Below are 19,647 nucleotides of genomic sequence, written 5' to 3' on the forward strand. Positions count from 1 at the left end.
GTTTACAGCACAGCCTCAAAACAGTCACATTAGCACAAGTGCAGAGGCAGTGAACTGTGCCATAGGTGCAATAATAAATAAATGAAATAATAAATAAAATAATAAAAAGCAGGAACCTCTAAAACCAACTTTGCTGTGGGAGAAAACACAGCTTGGATTTGTGTCCTGATTTTTCCATTGGGTTTATTATTTTTCACCTCTGTAGTCTGAACTGTCCTGTAACTGCACATTCACCTTTTCAGAGAAGAATCCACACTAATTACATGTGTTGTTTTTCTATCTGGGCTTCAGAAGAAACAATGTATTTCAATAATTGGTAGAAATTGAATTGTAATTTAATAGAAAGCCAAGCGCTCTCTCAGTGCATCCCACTGTGTGATTTATGTTCTGTAAGGAATTCCCTCATGTTTGTCATACAGAAAGCAAGGTTTAGACTTTTGTTCTTCCTTGCAGAAGGAAGGGAAAGGGTAAACAAAAGAAATCAATTATAAATGTTGCATTAATAAGGATGAAGATAGACTATATCTGTCATTGGGAAAAGCCCTGGCTCAATTCCCAAGGGACTGACTGCCTCTCAACAGTTTTGGCTTAGCAAAGGCGTTTGAGCAGGCTATTCTTGGTCAGATAAAGAGAAGCAGTGCTGGCAGTTCACACACTGTGCAGGCTTGAAATCTCTGCAGTGTGCTCCCTAGCTGGGTCCAGATGCACTGATTCTCCAGGCACAGTGAAGGACATATTTATTTGATCAAGCTTTTGGAGAAAGCTGTGGGTATATTCCCAGAATGATGAGTGGAAGAGATGATAGTAAGAATGACAATTATTTCAGTAACACCGAGACTGGTTTTCCTTTTGTTTCACTGTTACTCCTGAAACATTAATTATAAGCTAGGACATTAAATTGCATTTATACTAATGTAAATAAGTAATCATATAAATCTGAGCAGTCTTATTCCCCAGTAAGCACATATGGTAGGAGGGCATGTTTAAAAGCACAGAACCAAATCATTACTAAATACAGAGCCATTGCTTAAACATACAACACCCTTTAGGGAATCTCCTACTCCCTCAACAGCAACAGAAATGGTACATTCTTCTGGCCAAACAGTAACTTCCATATGGCATTAATGTGACCAGCTGAAACTGGAGGTAAGGATTGCTACTCATGGTGAATATAGTTGTGCATATTTTGTGTAAAGTTTCAGAGTATAAAGGCCAAAATTTGCCCTGTCACCCTGAGATCTTTAACTTAACTTAAACCACATAAATATATAGCAAATACCATGAGTTGTACTTGGTATTTCTCTGATTAACTCTTTTCAAATTAATTCCATGTGTGGACTTTTATTTTTCTGGAGTTCCTGGTTCCAGTTTAACCAAAGCATCCCAATTGCTTTCCAGGATAAAAAGGCCACAGCTGGTGTTATCTAGCAATAGCTATTTCATGATGGCTTAATGAAAAGCATAAGCGGGCCCTAGACATGTGTTTACAACAGAACCTATTAATTTCCACACAAGCTGAAGGTACTCTATGATTTTGCAGGAAGAGAGAGCTGCTCAGAAAACAGAGCCCTAGGACTTGTGATTCTAAATCACTGATAAGAAGGTTTTCTATTATGTTTCAAAATTCCTAAGCCAAGCCAGACAAAGTGCTAAATATTAGTTTTTGAACAAAAAAATAAAGAAATAATGAAAAGCTGTTCTTCTCTTACAGACTATAATTTCATTGCTCCAAATACAAATAATCTCTCCACTCATCAGGGACAACAGAGCATCAACAGTTCCTGCATCTCTGCTGTTTTTTCCCTTTGTTTTTTTGCCTGTCTTTAGGGAAAAATATACCTAAGTATATTTTATATATTTTATATATTCAGCTTTCTGAATATATCCCTATAGTCACAGTGTTCAGCTGCCTAGTGTAGGAATCCACCTTCTGAGAGCTACCCTGAGGCCATCACCTAACAAGAGGCACCAGTGCTGGATGGGATGCCATGTGCCATTTCTTTACAGCACTGCCAGTTCCAGCCCCTCCACCTGCCTACCTGGGGTGCCAAGAGCACTGGAACAACTGCTCCTCAACCACCTGGTTAAATGTTTTGGGGTTTATTTTTAACACAGATCAGTTCACTGATCTCATTTTCCATGTGGCCTCAGGGGGTGCCTTGGGAAGAAACAGTTGTGCCAAAACAAACAGTGTGAGACGAGAACAAGTGGCTGAAGGTCAGGAGTGCTGAGCTGGCGTTGTCCCGAGGAGCACTGCAGCCAGGACACCGCTCCCATGGCAGGCACAGAGACCTGAGTGCCTTTGGATCCCTGGGGGCACTCTGTGCAAACCAGGGGCTACAGCCACCAGCAGATGAAGGCTGCTGCAGGAGGATGCTTTGAGTCTTCTGGAGTCTCCGACATCACGTATAACATGTATATGTGTCATCACAAATAACGCATCAGTTGTGGCACTTGCATAGAACAGGGTAGCTCAGACTTGTGTATAGTCATGGCTCTTCTTTAGCACTTTCCTTTTTTACCTATATGTTGTGAAGACAGAAAGAGTGGGGCCCTTGAAACACAAGAAGTGTTCTTTTAATACCCCAGTTAGATATCTTCAAAAGGTAACTGAGCTGTATCACCTGCACTGTACTTTGAGCACTATTTAACTCTGCTTTTATTAGTTTATCATTATTTTCCTAAATTTCATTAAGAGCCTGAGGCTGGAAAAGTGCACAAGAAATAAAAACAAGCTCTACCTTCCTGTCAGCTGCTAACAGTCTTTCAAGCAGTTAATCAGAATGCTCTCTGAGAATAAGAGAAATGATATAGTGAATAAGTCCTGCTTGGTCAGGTTTATTACTTAGTTTACCATCCTTGCTTCCTTGAGAAGATGGTTTCTGAGGCTGTATAAGAAGGTCAAGCCCCTTCTGACCTTAGGGTCGTCAGTTGGATCATAAGATCAGTAGAAATTCTAGGACACAGCTGTAGAGGTATGTGAGCGCATTATATTTTAAAAATTAGATCATGACAAGGCAGTCATATATTTTGTTGAAATCAGAACCAAGAAGCTTACAGATAGTATTGAGTAAATAAATCCCATTTTATTTTTAAGGAATTATTTAAGGGATTTAAAAAAATAATCTTCTTATCTTTAAACCACTGGAAATGGAACAGTAAGCATAAACCTATCTGGAATATTAGGAACTTTGAACATAGATGTTTGGTTCTTTATCTAAAGAGTCCTACTCTGCATATGAATAATATGCTAATTATGAACCACTTGCTAACTTGTAAATCTGCAATAACACACTTGCTTCACTACATGCAACAGAACTCTATAAATAAGCAGGTGAATTTTACTTTTCCTTTTACAAGGTATCAGTGTCACTAATAGCAAGCTGTGCATTCTTAATTAGTGGTTATGTTGCCGAGATTAAGTTACTTCTGGTGCATTAAAAATAGCCTTGACTATTCCTCTTGTCTCAGAATTGCCTGGCACAAATCTTTCACAGGAGTGATGCCTGTGTCACACAATACTGTAGTGACATTATTGGATTAAAGACAGTCAGCAAGAAGAGTCCAAAGCACTTCCCAAGATAAGTTTCTCAGGAAAAGTGCTTTCTACAGAAAACCTATGCTCTTAGGAGAGAGTAATCCACCATCTACTGAGAATAACAGCAGCCTTACCATGATATTAGATAGAAAGCAGGGTAGAAAAGCTCTTTGGCAGAAAAACCTCTTAGGACAGCATGTAGCACAGTAGTTGGATAGAAATAAGGCTATCCAACTTGACATTTTTTCTGAAACTTGTTCAATTTTTTTAATGGTATAACAATGCTGGAGAAGAGTTGAGTAGGTAAACTGACAGGCTGCTTTCATCTCTGGGTGCATTTTATACAATTTACACCATGCAATTCTACCACTGTGTGCTCCTTCTGACAAGCAGTGGGGACAGTGTCATGTTGGCTTTTAGTGAACAGAAAATTCAGCATAACCTCCAGATACTGTGCTACTGAATATGTTCGTGCTACACCTATGTCTTGAATATCCTGTGTGGTTCAGATTCCCCCCTCTTCTCAATCTCATGAAATGATCTGTTAAGAGGAGAAAAGATACAGAAAGGGGTTGATGGATGTACTTATCTACCTGTGCCATTCTGTTAATCTTAACAACTGAAAACCAATGGTAATCTAGAATCAAAGTCAACGTATTTGACTTCCTTTTTTTTCAGAAAATTGACAGAAATGTTCTGTTGTCTCTCAGAAATGACTGAAAAGGGTGTGGCAGAGAGCTGTTAAATAATGACCTTTCTGAAGATGAATAAGGAGCATTTGCAACATTTCATAAGCCAAAACCTAGAATTAAATTCCTAGAAACATATTGAAATATCAAAGGGAATTATTTTTTTCACACAGTCTCTTGCTAAATTGAGTCACCTTTTGGCACAAAGGAGTTGCAAGGTAAAAAGCTGTGAATGAGACTTAAGAGCAATTCTAGCAAGGGTATTAGATGATATGAATTCTCAATCTGACCCCAAACTGCTGATTTTATATTCCTGTGACTTGTACCTCAGTAGTAGAAGCTACTGCTGTGTATAACTTGAAGAGCACATACTCATACATTCAGTGCTACTGGAGCACATATACTGTATTACAACTCAATTTATGCTATCCAGATATTGGTTTTAGTATTTTGGTATTTAAGAAAGAAATAGACTATTGAAGTACAATTTGTACAATTGTTTTTTAATTATTACAAGATATAAGTACACTGAGATGTATTAATGGCTAAATAAAATTGTTATTAGCATGAGTCTATACACAGACCATCACTATAATATAAAAGCAGATTCCAAAACACATACAAATTGTTTTAATAAAGGTACATATTTTTGCTAGCCCATCAATTATATTCTGGGTCCTGCTCATTTACACTTGTACATTTGAAATTCAAATGGAACTGTAGTAGGATAACACCTCTGAAGCTGCTTTTAACTAGAAGCCCTGAGAAATTCTCGCTGATGCCCAGCAGGAGGTTTTCATTCAGCCGCTGGAGCAGAACCTCATTTTCCCCTTGAACACTGCCAGGGCTTTTTCTTCAATATGGAGGCGCAGGGCTCGCTTTTAAGTAATGAATGAGAACTGCTGGGCAAGGCATAAAAGCTTCCACACTGAAAAAACATCCAGTTCATGTTACTGTCCCTAGGTGTGCATGCCTTTATGTGCCTAGTAGACAATAAATAATCCCTCGTGGCTGAAAAATACCCAGCTACTTGATACAAAAAATGTAATCAAAATTATGTTTTTTCTTTTTAGGTGTCAGACTGTCATGAAACGAAGACTATAGCACAATGTAATATACATTTTGTGTCACTCCTTAATCTCCCTTTACTGTGCTGCCTGTACTTTAATCACCAATCTGTCGTGTTTAACCGGGGCCCACAAGACACATGCCGGCAGTGCAGGTGCACAGCAAAGTGTCCCTGCCCTTTCTCTGTGTCCCTGCCCTTTCTCTATGTCCCTGCCCTTTCCCTGTGTCCCTGGCACCTGCAGTCCTGCTCCAGGCTGAAGCAGCATCCCAGCTGTGCCGAGGGTTCCCAGGCCCCAGCACCATGCCCTACTCCCCGAGTGCCTCCCCGTGATGCTCTGTGCTGGGAGGGTGCAGCCCGTGCTGCAGTGGGGCAGAAGGCTGTGTGCCCATCACCACAGTGGCTGCCTGCTCCTCCCCTGGTGTGCTGTGACACAGCAGTCCCTTGCCTGTGGGAGCCCCTGGTGCTGGCCTGGCCTGGCCCCCACACTGTGCCAGGGTGGCAGCCCTGGGCAAGCTGCCCCTGCAGGTGCCCTTGGAGAGCTGGCTCCAAGAGAAGCCCACGTCTGTTTCCCTGCATTTCATAAGTCTGCTGGAGGCTGCCCACTGACAATTAAATGGTTTGTCTTCAGGAAACTGGAGCTGTAGAGACCCTGACTCCTTAGGTTTCAGATGCTATTTGATGCTTCAGGGGGTCTTTGTCCAAAAAGGTGGATCCTGGGCAGCACCTGTGGCTCTTCAGGGTCTTCCACTCCAGGAAATTGATCTGAGTGAGAACATGCAGGTCTTTTTCTAGAGTTACTTTTTCTATGATTCATAGAGTAATTCTATTGAGATTTGGGTTTTTTCAGTGCTGGCAAAAGATATGGAACAAAGGAGCCCCAAACAAAAATCTGTCTGGCATGACTGTCAGAGATGCCTTGATTTCTGCCAATCCTCCAGCTGCTGGTTCCATCTGTTGTCTCCTGATTTTTTTATCACTTGCAACCACCTTAGGGCACAAGCCACTTCTGTGTGTGCGAATCTAAAGGGACTGGTATGACACAATACAAATCCTCAATGCTTCAGCAACACTACATATAATATTAAAAATGCTCAGAAAGAGATTTCCAGCCACATCTCAAAGACACTTCAAATCAATGAATAATCAAGTGTTCCTTACACTCTAGTTAAACATATGTGGCAGCTCTGGTTTTTGTACTGAAGTGTCTTTATTGTTACCTTACTAGTTTTCTTTTTCCCAAACATCCCTACAGGGCAGTTTCAGAGCATTTGATTGGCAGTGCCTGTCTGTGCATGCCCACTGATACATGCTGATCTTCTGAGTAAGAAATGAGCTGGTGGACAATGACTTTGAATCACCAAGGGTTACTTGTTCATCAACATTTCACTGTTGTCTTCTCTTGACCCTACAGCTGCTCCTCCCAGTGTGACTTGCCTCAGCCTCTCTTCCTCTTCCCAGTCTGGTTTCCCATTTTCATTCCTCCTCCCTTTCCCACAAGCCAGATTTTTTCATGCTCTGTCATGCAGGGCTGGGAGTGCACCCAGCCTCTGCCAGGCATGTCCAGGGCTTGGTCACAGCCTCCTGTTGTCATCTGCAATGCTGTGCTGGGCTACCTTGCAACTGTGAGACAGTGCACACAGGTAGGCTCGAAGGCTGGCTTCATCCTCCAGCTCTTGGCTTCATGAAAAAGTGTAGCCATTGAAAATAGCAGTGCAGTTGAAGAGATGTCATATTTACACAAGCGATGCCATGCTTGTTTGGTGTGCTTATGTTGCTACTGATTTTCATACAAGAAGTGGGGGGTAGCCTTTATTTTTGTTGTCTTCATTTATGCTATGCAAACTCCTTCCACAATTGATGGTGGTCCACAGTTCTCAAAGTAAAAGACCACCCTTCTAGTTGGCATGCTTGTACTCTGTGTAGAAAAAGCCTAATAAATCACAGAAAGATAGAAGATGGGAAAATACAGCTGCTGTGTCATTGTACTGCAGATTAAATCACATTTATGATTTTCAGCAGCAACAAGAACAGCAAAGTCAGTAAAAAACATTGCAGAAGTACATGCAGTTTCGAGGCAGCCACATGGTAGACAAAAAGGCTTCCCCAAGCCTAACAAATAAGATGTCTTGTTGGGGAGGTCTGTTTCAGAGATGGAGGGAGATATGAGGCAGCACATGCTATGCATTTTCTATCTATGTAGGCTTGGTTTCTCATTTTATTTTAAAATAGCTTCAAAATGAGCAACATATATCTCCCACCTAGGTGAATAGTTTTGTTTCAGTCCAGAGTGTGGTATCTCAATTTCAGTTGCAAAGATTTTGGCTCAAGATGCCAGGCCCTGGACTAGAACAGCTGAGATGCGGGCATGTGCTCTTCTGCCATCCCTGCTGAGGAAGGGGGGAGGTCAGGAAATCAAATGTTGGGGTTAGTAACACAATACACCACAGTAGGAAAATTCACCAGGGCTCATTGGTTGGATGCTGAACACTTCTGAGAGCACATTCAGTCTTTTGCTTTGGTGTGGGGTTTGAGGCTTTTTAAAATTGGTTTGGTTCCTTGGGTTTTTTTTATTTCTTTTTACAGTGGACTGAGCTCCTCTATGGATTTTACTCCAGGGAGCTGTGGAAGAGCTGGCCTGCTCTCCGTGGGAGAACTGCAGGACGATGTAACAAGGACTAACAGAACTCTGAAGTAGATGACCTGCAGCCACATTAATTATTGATCATGTTAGCAGTTGATGAGTTATGCTAAATTGATCTGTGGCAAGATAATGTGAATTAAAAGCTGCTTAAATATTTAGTTTTGGTCTCTTTCTATATGGCAGGAATTTGAATGAAAAGCTACACAGGAGTCATGGCTGGAATCAACTTTTCAGTAAAGACAAGCCGTCAGAAGAAAAGGTACTATCTAAATGTAAATAATGATTTATTAGAGGAGGAATCTCTTGCAGGTAAACATTTTAATGGAGGACTGGAAATCCTTCCCCACAAAATTCTCTAAAGGTGGGATGATAGATTAAGATTTTCTTGTTATTAATTTAATTCCTCCATATTTTACTTTAATTAAATTCTGCTGCATCTGAGGTAGTGCACAAAGCATTGTAGGGAAAAAGAGAGACTAAATGCCTGTAGGAAGTGAGGAGGACTATTAGCTGAAACTCCATATGTTTGTTGCAGCACTGCAATGCTGTACAGCTGGAGCACAGCTTGAGTGAAATGAATCCGTAGATGAGTGGTGAGAGGAAGTAAGGGGGCTAATTCTGACATTGGATACATACATGTGTGTGTGTGTATATATGTATCAGGCAAAATAATTTGCTGATGACTCTGCACAGGGGCTTGTAACAGAAGGGAGCCAGTGCCCTGAGCTGAAGTGCCTTTGCCAGTGAGGTAAGTCCCACTGAAGAAAAAGGTTGGCATCACTCCCCCTGAAGAAGGGCTGCACGGATCCCCATCAGCATGCTTGGATCCTACTGCATTGCCTCACAAACTATTTTGAAAGGCTTTATGATGTTATTAATAGTTTTGAAGTCTGACATGCATTCTTGGTTGGTTTAGGTGCTGCAGTTCCAAATAAATCCTTCCCTGTCTTCTCCTAGCCTTTCTACAAAGAAACATCCTTAATGTAAAGCAGTCTTGGTCCTGAAGTAGAAATGTGTTTTATTTTACCACTTTAGTGCAAACAGGCTTGAGTTATCTTTAGTGAGAAGAGGAGGCTCCTGCCTACTGTAGTTTCTTCCTTACAGTTCATCTGACTTCATTCCTTCGTGTACCAGAGAGCACTTTGGCATTCAAGGGTATTTGTCTTGTTTTTTTCTCACCCTTCACAAAAGCTGTCCTCTGCTTAACATGCACATTTTTTCCTTCGGAGCCATTTTCCTCTGTAGGCTCTCTGAGCTGGCCAGCTGCCAAACAGTAGGGTGAGCTGCATGAAAAAGCCTTGATCATTGACAGGCTGTCTTACAATTTCTTTCTTGTATTCAAGATGCAGATGGATGTTATTAGAAAGGTTTTTACTTCGAAGTGCGCGGCTTGTCCACATGGCTGAGATTAGTGCTCAATACTCATATAATGCTTTTCATCCTCAAAAGGGCTTTTTACAAGCTCCAGCCCCCAAAACACCCCCACAAGGTAGGTGCATGAGTTTTGTTATATGCTTTACAACAAGGAGGGACACATGTTAGTAACTTGTTCAAAGATGTATAGAACAGCAAGCATTATAAAGAAAGGAATTATTTACACTTTCCTAATGTTCTTCTGTGAAGTGTGCTATGAAAAAAACAAATTAAAAGACTTCACCATGGCAACATGTCTTCTCCCATGAAAGAAGTGATTAGTGACATCAAAAATTAAAATGTATCTCAGGTTATAGTACTACTAGATAAAAATGCAACACTTCTAAAATTTATGAGGCCAAATATGCTACTGCACTAAGCTTCAATTAATAGAACAGGCAGAACTGGAGCCTACAGGGATCGTCAAAGAGACTCAAATTCGATAGAAGATTTGGAGCACTTGCCTCAAACCATACTTCAAAACAGAGGGAAATGATTATAGGAAGAATGATGAAAAATGCCTTCTCAGTTGAAAGGACAGTACAGGATTATTTTTTTCCTCTGCTTTAACTGCATGATTATAATTAAAACACTCCAGTAACCTGAACAGTCACAGTATGAGCTCTCTTCCACTGAAAATCCTTGTGAGGAGGCTGAAATAAGCTGTAGCCATAAAAGATGTCTTTATAATGATGTATTTGCACTGAGCTTCTACTGGCATGACTACACTGGCATGCTTGACCTTGCACAGACAAGCCAAGTGGAAGTGTCCAGTGTTGACCAGCACACATGACCTGGCCAGGGCCACTCTGGCATGTAGTTTCTAAACTAGGTTGGCAAGACCTCGAAGGCTGTCTGCTAATCATCATTTAAGGTCTTTGTAACTCAGTGGGCCTTAGGGCCTGCATAGGTAGCTGGAAAAATTGTCTCAGAAAACAGTAGCCAACTTGGCCCCATAAGGAATAGTTGATAAAGCTGTGAGATGGTGAGGCACTTCAGAATAAATCAGCAGGGCCGAACTGGGGGAGTCTACAGGCAGGAGGGTTTGCTCCACAGACACACACCTACTTTATGCTTTCTGGCTAAATAGGTTGCAAATATCCTGTTATCCCAAGTCCTGAGGAGGGTAAAGCTTGACAGGCTAAAGCAAGTGTATATTTTAATTCTGTTCATCTTCCCTATTTTTTGACACAGCTTTGTTTTCTTTCAGATTATGTTTTTTTCCCCAGTAAGTGAATACTTGCATAGTTTTGTTGATTGAATGAAGGACTGCAGCATCTCAGGAAAGATGTTGTAACTGAACTCTGGTGTGTCAGGTAGGACTGCATGCTTGGTGCTGTGTACAGTAGGGTGAAAGATTGGAATGGTATAAACTACTCATCCTTTTTTAACCCCAAAAAAGTTTCTTATTTTTTTTCCAGAATGCTTTGACATTCCATCTTATCTCCCTCTTGTTTCCCTGGGAAAGGTATCAGGCCCAAAAACTACTCTGGAGAAAAGGGAAAAGTTTGATGGTTTGATGACTACTGTACAGAGTTTCAGGTAAATTCAGGGAAATGATGGGCACATAAATGAATGAAATTTTTCTTAAGGGAAATTGCAAGTGGAACAAGTTATCACATTTTTATGGTTCCTACATCCTTATCCTTTAATGCCAGCTACCCCATTTCACTTTATAATTGTGCAGGTAAGTGCATCTGGGCCAATTAAGTATTTTCAGTTGCCTTAAAAAGAGTTGCAAATGTCCACTAGAAGATGGAGATACCATATAATTTAACCTTAATAATTTAAGTTTAGGGTTAAGAGATGCTTTTTCAGGGCCATGACTTACCTGTAAGGTTTTGAAGAAAAGACATACATGTGCTCATAACATGAGGTATTTTAGTGAATAGCTCAAAGCTCTATATTGCTTTGGATGTCTTCAGTACTTTTATTTATCTTTAATTTTACTAAAACAAAGGTCTGCAAGCACTGCAGAATGGGTCCAGTCCACCATAGTCCAATTTTTCTCAAATGCTATCACATCTTCATTCACCTACAAATTCCTTTCTTATTTTCCACAAAATCAGCCTTGGAACCTTCAGGCTTGAGGCTCCCACAAAGTGAAATGCAACTCAATTCCCACATGCACAGATCTTTTAAGATCTAACCACAATAGTAAAATACTTCCCCTAACTTCAATATTGGTCTCCAAATTCAAATGAACTGAATAGCTGTAGCATTATTGATGGCTTGAGAAAAAAAAAAGGTAAGAATTTTTTGCTTGAAAGGCCTCTCTTTGCACTTTAAAGACCTGCTGATATGTGTTTTCAATTGATTGTATTTACATTGACCAGGAGTATCAACCCACTATCTGGGTCAGAGATTCACACGTAAGGTGACAGGGACCCTCACTGAGAGTATATTAGTGATGAGTGTGGGTTAAGGATTGCAGGTACTTAAATTAAACTTCAGAAAGTCTGTTTGAAAATTAACAAAATATCCCTGCAAATACTTGACTTCTGGGGCATTGATAGTATTTTTGTAACACAAAGGACCAAGGCAGATTGATTAAAGCTGAATTTTTCTCCTGTACTTCAACTCCTCTGCTCCACAGCAAGAGGAACCTAAGTTCATACCTGAATGCAGTAGTAATGCAAAGGCTCGAGGCAACATTGTTAGCTACTCACATCAACGGAATGAAGTTATACAGCTCACTTCCACCTGAGAGAAGAACTCTTTTAACAGTTCCTGCGTTGCTAACAAGACACAGATGTCGCCATTGGGCAAACAGGGCCAAGATCGTTTTGTTTTTTGTCAGGCAGCTCTTCCTGGGGCACAGCTGAGTGCAAGTCAGAGAGGTGTCTCTCTCTGAGGGTTTCAAACAGTGCATTCTTTTTTTTAGCTAGAGACCATCCTCTGTGGCAGCACTGTGAGAACTCCCTAGGGAGTTAGAGACAGGGAGAGGGTCCTTAGCTTTTTAAAACTATCAGAATTTTGTTGGTCTCATTGAAAGACAGCTGAGGACCTTTAATCAGCTGAGGACCTGGGCTGTAAAACAAAGATACAGTGAAGCAGGAGAATGATCTAGCCCAGCTCTTCTCCCACTGAAGAATCTGCTTCCTCATGCGAATGTGGCTTGAGCACAAACAAGAGCATGTGGATGCCAATCTCCACCCTCCAGTTTATTTGCAGGAGGGTACTTGTGAAGAATTTCAAGACTTCCTTATCCCAAAGGCTAAATACACAGGACTGTCTCCATTCCAGCTAGCTTGAGCTGAAGGAGGAGAGATTAAATATGGATAGCAGAACTGTGGTTACTGAGGCAGTGCACAGAGCTCTCATGCCAGTCAGGTGTCAGCATATGTCAGCAGTCTTGTAAGTGGCTAATAAAAAAATTAATAAAATAAAAAATTTTAAAAAATAGTTTCCTCCAACGAAATCTTGGTGAGTTCCTGTATTTTTCAAAAGTTACATCTTCCAGAGGGTCATTTATTTGCCACAAAGCGTTAGTCTCAACTACCTCTTTCTGTCCTCAACTACCTCTTTCTGTCCAATTACTTCCCACTTCTCAGTTTCTCTTCCTGACCTAGAAAATTATTTACAAGATATACTTGGTTGGCCACAGATCTTCATCTGCAGCTTCCCTCTGCTACTTGCTCTGCTAAGCACAGCAACAAAGACAGAGGCTTTTTCTTCTTATTTTAATTTTTTTTTCTAGAAAGAAAAAGTGAAACAGGCAGAGTGTTCCCATGTTTTTCCACCAGTGGCACAAGAAGGCAATGGTGAATGTTCTCAGCACAAATCAGTTGTTGCAGGAGTAGGAAGATGGTGTTTATCACAGATAGCTGCTGAATGTTTAAAGAGTATTATGAGTATCTGTTACATAAATGAAACAAATAACAAAATTAACATAAAAACCCTGAGGGAAAGTGATAAGTTATTGCTGTCTAAGATCCAAGAAACACAAGGAATACATTGTGTAAACTTCTACCTCAGAGCTAGTGACTGCTTGAGTGCAGTACCGCTTATTTTTGTCTGGTCCTTCATGTCTCTGTTCTTGTGTTACTGGAGGATTTCTAGCTCCATCTGAATTTAATAATTGAATTTATCATTATGCATTTGTACAGAAGCTGAAGGTTACAGTGGAAAAAGGGATCTCTTTGTATTAAGTTCATTACAAAAGGAAAGGAATAGAGAGCCTTAATTTTCACTGCTGACATTGAAAGAGATTGTAGAGTCTGCAAAACAAATTTGGCCATAATAGTGTTTTGAACCTGAGGCGTGTAATTTTTTTATGATCTGTTAAGGGTAATCTTTGAATACAGTGAGGAGCTCTGCACTCACAAGGTCAGGCATAATGTCATTAAATTGTCCAGAATGGTCAAAACAATTTCACTATAAGCTTAGACCACCTTGGTAGCTTAACTCAGTGTCCATCTACCTGGGATATGCTTTCTCTGGATAGAGTAAAATTAGATTTTAAGACTCTTTTATTCCAGTTACTGGATGATCTCTTCCTGGAAGAATAGATGGAACACAAATCGATGGAGTCTGGTATCACTGATTTGTGAGTAACAAAAATATCGACTTTTATAGAATTCACTGAACTTAAAGCTGATTCTATCCATTTAAATTGGTACCTAGTACTTGTCACATTATGATATAGGTGTGAATGTGCTCTGCCAGGATATGTATGCACAGCAGAGAAACATTCACTTAAGTACACACCCACACATCCCCATATGCTTTGAACAGATCTAAATGGTGACTGAAGGATGAAGAAGGCTGAGCCACATAAACATTATCCACAATGACTATTAATTTCAAGGCAAGGCAATAATTTATAAAGGTTGTTAGGAAGCAATGTAAATGCAAATGCTCTTCTAATAAGTGCCAGGAGTATTATGTTGGAACATGTTTGTGATTCACCATCGTGTGTTAAGCAGGGAAGAGCGTGTATGATTCCTGTGGAAGATGGTGACAAGAGTAAAGAGGTGAAAACTGACAGGAATGTGGCGTTCGGGGAAGCAGTCCAAGGAAGAGCTCCAGCAAGGGCTGACTTAGCAGTGCAGTAAGCAGTGCTTGGTGCTGGAGTGAGGATGGGCAATAGCTGGAATAATTAATCAATAATTCATTATGGAAAAATGCTACCAGCTGTAAACTTAATTTGTAGAATAATGCCCTCCAGTAATGCCAAAAGTTATAAATATATTCATATTTTTTGAAACAGCTAGTACAAGCTGAAGCCAAATGCTTCAATCATATATAATATATAATAAAGTTGATTTAAAAAAAAAAAAGAAAATGTTTCTGATGGCAGTCAGTGAAAATTAGGCAATTAGTGTAGAATCCCAGTACTGAAAATAGCACATTTAGAGTGAAAGGTCTTAATAACAATGTTAACAACATTTTTTTTCTCACATAAATATTTTATATCTTGGTGCAGGAATAAAGTTCCTATCTCCTATGTGTTTCATTTTCCTAGCAGAGCTTTACATATTTTATTTATCATTCTGCATGATCTATTAGATAACTTTATCATCTAGTATTTTATGAGAAGCAGTATTGTTGGATATTAATAATCATCCGGCTATCTATCATTAATATGTATGAATCAAATTATTTTAAAGACTTGGCCAGATTTGAATAAATAGTAATCCTGTCTATATTTAGACAATTTATACTTTTGATGCTTTGGCACAATCATGTAATATTTGGGTTGTATAAACTTCAAAAGATTATTTTAAAGAAAGAAATTACAGTTATTTCAAAAAGAGCAGGCTTGTAATTTCTTTTAGGAAATTTCTTGGTTTAAAATAAAAACACTGAAATGTAAGCTTTGACTTTAATTTGTTCAGTAATTTAAAGTTCAAAGGCAATGAGTGAGAATGAAATGTTTTTTTTTCTTATTTGGGGTGTCTTTTACTGAAATTTTATTATTAGAAATTGTATTATTAGAAATACATGTTACACCAAATATACAGATCATGGAACTGTTATGATGTACAGTTGAAATCATTGAAATTGTTCCTATGTATGTCCTGCCTCTATTAGTTTGTGGATGACTATTTGTAAAGGAGTGGAGTGCATTTTTTAACTTATACATTATTCAGAAAGTGTCATCTATCTAAAACAACACTGGCTTTAGTATCTCTGATACCTTTGCCACGTGTAGCAGGTGCAATTTGAGACCCACACAGAGCACCTCTCCGTGCTGGCAGCCTGTCCCAGAGCACAGCAGGACTGAAGCACTGACTTATTGCTGGGTGCTTTGTACTGTCCCACTGAACCAACCTCTTTCACCACACGTCCTGATAATGACAAAAGATGCTATTTCACTGTTTCTCTCTGTGGTCCATTTTCTGTTTAAAAAACCCCTCAAAATGCTGCTGCTACTGTTACTAGAAACAGCATTTTGCTGTGCTTCCCCCTGTCTCAGAATACTTTACCTAAGAAATTTAGTGCTACTTTTGTGTCTCTTTTCACAGAAGGAGAAGCTGGGGCAGATGTTGACTTGAGATCTGGAGCACACCTTCTCAGGGGGGGTACCAGGATAGAAGACCTCCCATCATCACTTTTACTCCTGAGGGACGAGGGGCAGACCTGTACCGTGGTCACAAGTGCAGAGGAAGTTTGTGTAGATGTTCCTGAGCTTCAGAAATACACGCTCGACCTTCAAGAGTTGCTGCTATTTTGTTCAGTGTTCACACAGTGTGCAGCACAGGCCTCCTGCTATGCCTCGTGAGTGCTGCTGCAGTACAGCCACCTTTCCTTTTGTTTGGGCACCTTTATCAGTACAGCTGAAGGGAACACTGTGTGGACTGTGAATTCCTCTCCAAGATCATGTAAATTCTTGGACGGTACATGCTGTTGCTCTTAGTATTAATCTAACTAGCTAAAGCTGGTTTGCATACATCTGCAGCTACAGCAGAAGTTTAATGATAAATATCCCCAAATGTAGCCATGCAAATAGTGGCAAATTCTGAATAAATGCATGAAATGCATTTAGTAAGTAAAAAAATCTTCTGTTTTTCCGTCAAGAAAAAAACAAAGGATGATTTTTCCTTTATTGCACAGGCCAGGTTCTCTTTTGTAACCTTTAGAATTTCATACATCTTATAAAGGGATCATAAAACCTATGGTAAACATTCGAGGACTATTTTACTATGGTCTGTATTAAGCTACTGGATACCCTTCTATCCTACCCTCAGGATCGGGGGCACAGAGTGGTTGCTCCATATTTTGCCCATACATAAGTGATTACTGGTTGGCAAATAGCCACAATAACAGAGGATATTATGTAAAAAATTAATAGACAAAACCACCCAAACACATGAACAAACAAACACACATGCTCTTCACCACAGTGTAAAAGGTCCTAAAAGCTGGAATTGCAAATGGTAGCAATCCCAGCCATGTATAAATCCCAAAAAGGAAGAGACATTCTTGGAAATGGTGCCACCACTAAAGAGAGAGCAGAGAGGCTAATCTTATTTGAAGGATAAGATCATCTCCCCTTGGTAGTGGCCTTACTTGTACCTAAAATAATTTATCTTTGACTTAAAATCTGACAAAATTGGCTTCTGCCCAGTCCAAAGGGGACAACTGCTGTTCTCAAGGTCAGCTCTGGAGGGGTTCACCAGGCCAGTACCTCTGTTCCCCTATAACTGTCTACCTCCATGAAAGGTTATGGAATGATCTTTTTATGGTTCCAAGAAGGTGCCCGGAGAGAGGTAGAGGGGCAATTCTGGGGGCTGGAGTTTGGCTGCATGAGTCTGCTTCAGCTGCCATGCCATCTCCAGGAGAGAGATGAAAATAAGTACCTACCCAAAGAAATGGGAAAAAAGAGCATCCCTGGGCTTATAACCAAACAGAGTGTATATAATTTACTACACTCCCTCAAACTGGCAATGTTTTATTTCTTACCATGCCAGACTGGTGCAGCCCAAGCAAACCAAGTGTTTAACTGTGGGTGACTAACTACAGGTGTAATGAATTAAAAGACATGTGGCTATGCCAAGTGCAAGCTTTTCAAAGTGTGAGCATCTTCTTAAAAATGAGGTTTAGCAAATGAACAAAATGCTCCCAGAACTGCTGAATTTGTTTTCTTAGCATTTTAGTAACTGTTTGACCTGACCATTTCAAATAACCACTCAAAAGAAATGGACACATTCAGGAGGGCAGATACCCTGTATTTCTAAGGCAAAACACTTCTATAAAATAACACAGTGATTGCTTATAGCTATCCAAAAAGATATTGTGCTGAGCTGTCATATTTTGTGTTGCAGCCTTTTCATACTGTTGAAATATCAACACTATATGTACTGCATGTGTATAGTTAACTCTTGGTTTCCTGGTATAAGATGGGTAGGAAACCTGTATAATGTATTAACATGACCATAAAAACATCCCCCCCCCCAAAAAAAAAAAAATAAAATCCATAATAAATAAGGGTAAGGATAGATAATACAGCCTGAAGAGTAACCAATAAGCCAAATGAATGGCATGTCTGGAAATATATGTGTATTTTAAATTATACTCATTTTTTTGGTTGAAGCTGGAAAACAGAAAGACAATGAGACTAAGAGAAAATGTAAGTTGCATAAACATTTGACACTGTAAACTATATTTTGTTGAATACTTGTAGTGTAAAATAGGGGTTTCTGGAGATAATTGGATGCTTTCTCTAATAATAACTGTCCTTACTCTAAATTTTGATGATTATTTACCAATTTATTGTTTATTTTTTTTCTATTCAGAAACAACTAGACTATTTGCAGCAAGAGAAAAAGCCTAACATAAAGGATAGGCTAGTAATCATCATGGAGGATATGAATAATCAGAAGTATTTGCATTATACAAATATGTTGCTTACAGACACTAAAAAAGGTGTTAACACAACACATCCTGAAATACTATTGAGAAATTATTGAATATATTTGTACATAGATAGTTCTATGTACAATTCTCTTGTCATTCATTCATTCCCATTTATAGCAGTTCATGTAGTGTGTGATAGGCCTTTGACACAGATCTATAACCATCGAGATTTGTGACACTGAGCAGAGTACAATGAGAGCCCTCCAGATCCCATCCTCTGAAGCAAAATATCTCTGTGAATCACAGGTATTGTGTTACCAGACAGCACAGCAAAAAAATTAACCAGAGCAAAACACTCGACTTGATTCTGTTACAGCTAATAGGACTGAAATGAAAGATAATTGCATATTAAAATAGAGTGGGTAGCTCTGTTTTGATATAGAGATATAAAGATGTCAGGCAAGCTAGGCTGCAGCAGCAGGCAATGGGTGCCCTGAAGTGATTGAGGAATGAAGCCCAAGAGAGCATTCCTCACATTCCTGTGGCACTCCTCCTATACATATGCCCCACAAAAAAAGGGAATTCCAGCACTCCGGATTGGTGAGCTGAGCTTCAGAAAAGCTGGCACTTTTCTATAGCTGCAGGCTTGATTAATTTGAAGGAATTATTATCATCTCTGGAAGATGAACACGAGGCATATTTAAACTGTTATTTTTTAGGGCAAAGGACATGACATTTCCAATCTGTTACAAAAAAAAAAAAAAAAGAAAAAAAGAAAAAAAGAAAAAAAGAAAAAAAGAATCTCCCATCAGGACTTCTAGGAAGCACCAATAAGCAAGATGTAGAGAATGTGGAGCACTCCCTAGTATTTTCCCAAGATCTGCCCAGAATAATTGGTATAACTGCAAAAATATTTTGCTGACACATATGAGTGGGATTAGCCCAAAGAGCTATCTTTGTTAATGAGCCATATCTAGAAATTCAGTAGGTTTAGTAGATTACTATCTGAAGACACAGCATTTTTGAGAGCCACTTATGTCTAAAAGTGTAACATTTTTTTCTCCTGGGACTAGCAGTGTACGTTCAGTAAGGAAATGATGGTTATCCCTGGGAATTTCCACAAATAAAAAAAAAATCAAATAAAGATGACAGTACCTTACTTGGAATTGAAATGTGACTGCTAGTATCTGGGAATTAAACAGATTTATTAGTGTTGACATTATTTACATTGCGTGATCCGTATCAGCCAAGGGTACACATCACTTGTGAAAGCAAATACATTAATAGTATTACCCCGCCGCTAATGGCACGTTAATAATACTTCCATGATTCGCGTTTGTCAGGCTGCTGCTGAGACGTGCTCAGAGTCGTGGTAAACAAAGAAAATCAGCCATGTTGCGAGACCCTTTATTCTTTAAAAACTTAAGTTCACGTGAGAAGAATGCGCCGCTAGATAACCCCCAGAACAGTGATAAATTAACGATTTCACACCCTT

The 19,647-nt window shown here is 39.6% G+C and overlaps 1 long non-coding RNA gene across 8 annotated transcripts; it reads left to right on the plus strand.

Annotated features, from left to right (window-relative positions):
- The first annotated feature begins 246 nt into the window (after positions 1-246).
- LOC107203545 lies at positions 247-19,318 on the plus strand. Of its 8 annotated transcripts, XR_004497082.1 has the most exons (8): positions 262-6,936; positions 7,880-8,196; positions 8,631-8,685; positions 9,281-9,426; positions 10,561-10,666; positions 10,772-10,892; positions 13,832-13,899; positions 15,821-19,318. It is a non-coding gene; the product is annotated as an uncharacterized LOC107203545 (long non-coding RNA). The 8 variants fall into 8 exon arrangements; XR_004497084.1 differs by having other exon boundaries at positions 248-6,936; positions 7,880-8,022; positions 8,121-9,426; XR_004497081.1 differs by having other exon boundaries at positions 253-6,936; positions 7,880-8,685.
- The last annotated feature ends 329 nt before the right edge of the window (positions 19,319-19,647 follow it).

Source organism: Parus major, chromosome 4 (assembly GCF_001522545.3).
Source record: "Parus major isolate Abel chromosome 4, Parus_major1.1, whole genome shotgun sequence".
In the NCBI taxonomy this organism is placed as follows: Eukaryota; Metazoa; Chordata; class Aves; order Passeriformes; family Paridae; genus Parus; species Parus major.